A 6415-nucleotide genomic window follows, 5' to 3' on the forward strand; every position below is an offset into this window, starting at 1 on the left:
GCTATTTACTCTGTGAGGCAAACTGCATCTTCTTAAATATTTTTTTTTAAAAAAACCTCTGGATAATAATAATAATTTGATAACAAAACAGCAGGTTTTCTATTATTTTATTACACCTAAAATCTTAATTCCAGGCACTAAAAATGCCAGACAGTGAGAAATCAAAGCACAGATGTGATTACAAAAATGATGCAGCTCAGTACTACTGAATAGTTATTTGGAATGAGGAAATTAGGTAGCAAGCTAGCAGAACATTACTACAGTGCAGTTGTCTAGATGAACATGACAAGTTATTCTGGGTTGCCCCAGCAGATGGAGCAGGGAATACAACAGTACCTTCTTCCAGCATTTCCTTTCCTTTTCCTTTCCTTTCCTTTCCTTTCCTTTCCTTTCCTTTCCTTTCCTTTCCTTTCCTTTCCTTTCCTTTCCTTTCCTTTCCTTTCCTTTCCTTTCCCTTCCTTTCCCTTCCTTTCCCTTCCTTTCCCTTCCCTTCTTCCTTTCCTTTCCCTTCCTTTCCTTTCCTTTCCTTTCCTTTCCTTTCCTTTCCTTTCCTTTCCTTTCCTTTCCTTTCCTTTCCTTTCCTTTCCTTTCCTTTTCCTTTCCTTTCCTTTCCTTTCCTTTCCTTTCCTTTCCTTTCCTTTCCTTTCCTTTCCTTTCCTTTCCTTTCCTTTCCTTTCCTTTCCTTTCCTTTCCTTTCCTTTCCTTTCCTTTCCTTTCCTTTCCTTTCCTTTCCTTTTCCTTTCCTTTCCTTTCCTTTCCTTTCCTTTCCTTTCCTTTCCTTTCCTTTCTTTTTTTTTCTTTTGCACTATCCTGTCTCCCACCTACCATTGTAGCTTTCCACTTGTTCTTTTGCAACTTGTTGCATGGATTCATCTGGCTGCATCATCCATCTATTATTAAGTGCAGCTCTTAATTCATGTCACCTACTTCATCATACTCAAAACTCACTCACTTTACTTCTCCATTTAGAATCCACAGTGCTTGAGATGTTGTAATCTCCATATACATTCAGGGTTAGATGAACAGTACCGAGTGGTGGGAGACAACAGGAGTGGATATGTAGAGTGAGATGGTGCTGAAGACCTGACGTCTCCTCTGTCCATATTTCCATCAGTGTGGGCAGTAGCTCTCTGGCCCAATGGACTGAGTACACACCAACAGAACAGACTAGATGTTCTGTACTGCAAAATTCACATCAATCTAAAAATTAAAAAGGTCCTTTGTGAAGTTCAGGCCTACCTCATCAAACGCAAACCAAACATAGTAATAGGGGACATCTGGAAGGTTTGCATTACACCCCTGATCCAAACTAAAACACATATATATTTGCCCAAGTTTATTTCTAAAAGACCTTCCCCTTTACTTGCATATTTATGCTATTTCCTGTGTCTCCCTGGACATCTGAATCTCATGACTGTTGGGGAAAAGATAAAAATCTGTCCAAACAAGTCAAAACAAGGCTCCAAACCAGCAAAGAGTCTCCAATGTACCAACAATACATCACCAAACACTTCCACAGATATGTTGGCTGTTGGCTTAGTAGACACCTTAAATGGAGGGCAGTATGAGAGAAGGGCTGTTTTGCTGTTCTCCCCTCCAAGGCAGCCATCTGGATGAAATCCAGTTTTAACAGACTGGAGGATAGCTGCAAGGCTTTGGAGACACGGTAGGGGAAGGCAGAGAGTGGCTGGTCAGTGTGTGAAGGACTGGGCAGGAGTGTAATAAAATTTTAAAAATAACCCCTGACACGAGTATTTATTCTGTGAGAAGGACAGCATCTTCACAGAACCACTCTGTTTTTAACAGGTATTTCCATCTTCTCTATGGAAGTGCTGGTATCCTCCTAATCCTGCAGGTTAGGTTTGTGCCAGTTCAGCAAACCTTGCATCAGGTTGCTGAGAGGCTGGCAGTGCTCTCCAGCAGTGACTACTCTGTGCAGTGGCATCCTCCATGGCTGCAGTATGGAAGGTCCACCAGGACAGGCAGGATGCTATCATGGGATATATGTAACCTGGGATCCAGGTTGGGACCTGTAGACACACTGGGGACTCTTCCTGCAGACTATGACTACCCCAGATCTACAGGCAGATAGAGGACAACAAGGAACCAGCAGTTAGAAACCACAAGAAGGTTCTTGATCATGATTTCGGTGGCTATTTTGGCCACTTTGAGACTGGAGAAATCTCCAGAATTTTTTAGGAAATGGAGAAGATGGATTAACAATGCCAGCTGGAAAAGAGCTGCAGCCTGGAAATGCTGACGGCTGCCTGGTGGGCAGAGAGAAATCATCATCACAGCTTCTCTTGGATAGTTTCTCTGCTTCAGGACTGCCTTATCCTGTGGATCTATATACAAATATAGGGACCATTCTCTGAGATACCCTTGGTGGACTGCTGCTGGCCTGTTGTCTAGGTATGGAAAATTTTGCCTAGAACAGTTGTACATAAACCTGACTTCTAATTTAGATCCAGGCTTCATGGGGTTATGCAAAATGCAAAGAACTAAATGAAGTGTAGGACACACAGCTATGTGACTGAGCCACATTTTACTTTTCTAAGGGAAAATACACATCCTCCTATGACTAGCATTACTTGAGTATTATATTTTCCCCATCTCTATGTGCTACTTTTTGTAATACAGCATGTGTTGTTTTTTTTTTTTTAAATAAAGGGAACTGTGGTGGTGAACAATGTCTTCCTTGTGCAGAAAAAAAAAAAGGAAAAAGAATACAGTTTTGCAATAGACCAAATATGAAAACAGCTCCAAAGTGTGAGGCTGCTCAACTGTACAATTATATTAAAAAGAGATGAATATGGGACTATGAAAACAAGGTGTCCAAAGCACAGCCCACTATCTTTGCAAGTGAATCAGCCTTCAGGCCTGAGAAAATTGAATTGCAGCTGAATCCAGATGGCTAACTTAAGCAACTGCCTATCTGTGCTGATGTTTAACAAGCATTTCTGATTTTCCACTATCAGAATTGCTGTAATACTTCATTTTACCCATTTATTTCTGTATGGTTTATATGTTCATTTTTTTTAACCTAATAGACAAAGACCAGAGATCTACCTCTTAGTGCTTTTCTTTGCAGATGAAAAGGTTTAAACAAGGCAAAAATGAAAAAAAAAAGAAATGCAGGAAAAGAACATGGTACTGAAGGAAGGAAAAAAATGATGAATAAGGAGTGACAGGTACACCTTGCAGAGAATAAGAGCTGGGGAAGATAAAGACAAAACACCAGGTAAAAGACAGAAGCATTGAAACAGATGTAAAGTTTACAACTGGGAAAAAACTATTGCTTTTCTTAACAAATTGACAAAAATCAGTGCTCCTGGAGCCATATGACTCAAGATTCTGATCTCACAAGTTAAACAGGTTTGGTGTAGTCAGAAATGTGCTGGCAGACTTCCAAAAAAAACCACTCCTGAGCTACGGAAAACATTTGACTTGCTGAGTCAGAGCCGAGAGAGTTCCCCCAAAAAGCTGAAAAGCAAGGACACCGCTCCACACCTGGGCATCCACTGCCTCCGGATTGCTCATGGAACTTCAAGTTCCCACAACAGGCTCCCCCCAAAATTTCAGGTTGGTGTGAAGACCTCCAGTGGGGATGGACATGAAAGAGGAATTCTAATTATAACGAATCAGCTGTGGTAATTTGTGACCAAGGAATGAACCGGTGTGGAGGGCAAGGAGGCTCGGCTGCAAGAAGGGGTTAAACTTGCTGAAAACAAGAATACAGGGGGAAGTTTCCCTGGGTGATGAGATAAGAAACAGCCTCTGTACCACTTCAACACAGTCAAGGCAGAGCACAGAGGTATGCTCCAGCAGGCTATTTTATTTACATATTTTAATGGCACAAAGACCTGCCTCTAGTTCATCTTCATGCTTTATCTAGAGCACAGAATGTTCCTAAATCAGACACCATAACCTCAGTTTGGAGTAGACAGTATCTAACATGAATGGATGAAATGTTGATTTAGGGACACTGGGAGAAAGGAAAAAACATTGAATCATTGGGGAAGCAGTTAAAAAGTAAAAATTACTCTTACTGTGAAACATATGCTCTATTTTTACTATGCCCACCTTCTGTTTCTAACCTTTACAACATGAATAAAGAGAATACAGATTTTTAAAATAATGAAATGTGTACATCAGAGATAGGAAAGAGCTGTACAGGCTAATTCCTTTCCAGCAAAGTCCCATGTGTGCATTAGGCACAGGAAGAACACAGTTACTTCTCCTGCCTGCCCACATAGAGCTCAAACCCACCCCTTCCTTAGCTCACTTTCCTGTCACCTTTCTCCTAGGACTGACTCAGGGTCATGCATGAAATAACCTTTTGTTTGCAGGAACTTTGCTTCATCTCTTGTAAAAGTTGGAAGGTGTCTAATGAATGGGGAGAAGAGAATATCTGACTGCTCATGCCCTGGACAGGCAGGCTGCAGAGCTGGATGCTGCTCCCACCTCTACCTCAGAGCTCTCCTGCTGTGACAAACAAGTCCTTTCACCAGGTTTTCCACAAGCAGTTCATTTGTCTCCCACATTTTCCAGTTGCCCCACTGGGGCCCTAGAGTCTCATTTACAGAAGTGTTGGGCACACAGTGAGTGAAGTCAGGAAAGTGGTCATTTAACAAAAAATCTTGTGTATTCTCTCAAACATGAGGAACAAATTGGTAGAACTGAGAGCTCAAAATAATTTATACATTTATAATTATACTTAGCATACTCAGTGACTGATTTCCCTGTCTGTATCCTGGGAATTATGGTAGAAAATCAGTAATTGTGTGCATAGCAGCCAGACACCAGAGCATTACTTAGAAAAGACAGTGACAACATTAGTATTTCCATCTTTAGAGCAGAGTTTGAATAGCAGACAGGAAATCAGGCATGAACCTGCCAACTCACCAGTGGAAAATCATACATTCCCAGAGCAACATCCACCCTGGTGGATCAAGGAGGGTGACAATGAAAGTAATATGTTATATTGCCCTTAAAAGATGGCATCAAACATATATGAAACAAGGAATCAGAGAGAAGTGTCCCAAGCAGTTTTAATTATAGTGATTTCTAATGTTAAGCACCTAACCGGAATGAAACTCCTGTAATGCAATTTCTTTTGTATAACAGGGTTTTATGCTAGGATTCTCATTTCTATATGCAAACTCAAAAAAATCTTGTTTACAAAGTCTAGAGGTGTACAGACACAGCTCGGTGCTACGCACCACAGCTACTTAGGCTGGTTTGGGGCGGGTTTGTTCTAGAAATGCAAACAATATATTAGGACACTCCTTGCACCTGGCTTAAAACAGGACACATTAATTCCCTCACAAATCCCCTGGGTACAGAACCACTGCAGTGTGGTTTTTCTGCTGCCAGTCGACAGTGTGCTGTCTTCCACAGCTTGTGCATATTTCAAGTGACCATTGATAATGTCTCATTGTTGGATGGGTGGAGAGTTTCCTAAAGAACAAAAGCACAACTTGTATCCAGCTTCAAATGAGAATGTAAAGTTTTGGGTAACAACCATGTACTATTTTATTAAATTTTATGCAGCAGCTGAAACTGATAGCGATCAGTAGGTGGTGTCTATTATTCTTTAAAAGTTGGCACAAGACTAGTAAAAAAAACCAAAACCAGTACATTGACAATGGGAAATTACCACACTATTGCCCATGGATGTTCTAATTTCAATGAGCAAAATCTGATAACCTTGCTGTTTGTTCCTCCTCCTTCAGACAATAGATAATCTCTTTGAACATACCCCAGGAACAAGTCAAGAGCCGTTTGTTGGGGCAGTTCACCTCTGACTCCTTAGAGCTTTCCAGTCTCAGAGGAGTCCTTAGAAAGATACAGCATGGCCTTCCTACTGCCTCTCTCCAAATTCTGGGGTGCATAATTACCTCCCTTGTCTAAGGTCCTCAGTTCACATCAGAATGACTGAGGCATGTGCCATCCCCCTTCAAGTTTTGGTTTCCCTGTGAAAGAAAGAAGAACAGAACAGTGCATAGAATTGCCTTTGGTCTGAATATTTGGAGAAAGAGGTCCCAGAGGAATGCCAAACTGTCCTGGTTGCACAGATTAGACAAAGCAATTTTCCATCAAATAACTTTCTGTTTTCCTATGTTTTGTTCCTATATTTAAACAAAAAATAAATTTGATAAAGCTTTTCAGCACGTGGTTAATCTTTCTTTGGCTAGAAACTGTTCTTAAGCAAGATGAAGTAGCCTCATAGTGTTCTTCAAAATCTTTATTGACATCATATTTCATTCTATGTTCCAAAGATGATAAGACTCACTTTTGCTACCAAGGTGGATGTCCCACAGGTGGACATGGTGCCATGGCTGCTACTTTGCTTGTTTTGTAGATTACACATTAGTACCAGTGCACACAGAGAACACCCAACAGGTAATAGACT

Source organism: Heliangelus exortis, chromosome 2 (genome assembly GCF_036169615.1).
Source record: "Heliangelus exortis chromosome 2, bHelExo1.hap1, whole genome shotgun sequence".
Lineage (NCBI taxonomy): Eukaryota > Metazoa > Chordata > Aves > Apodiformes > Trochilidae > Heliangelus > Heliangelus exortis.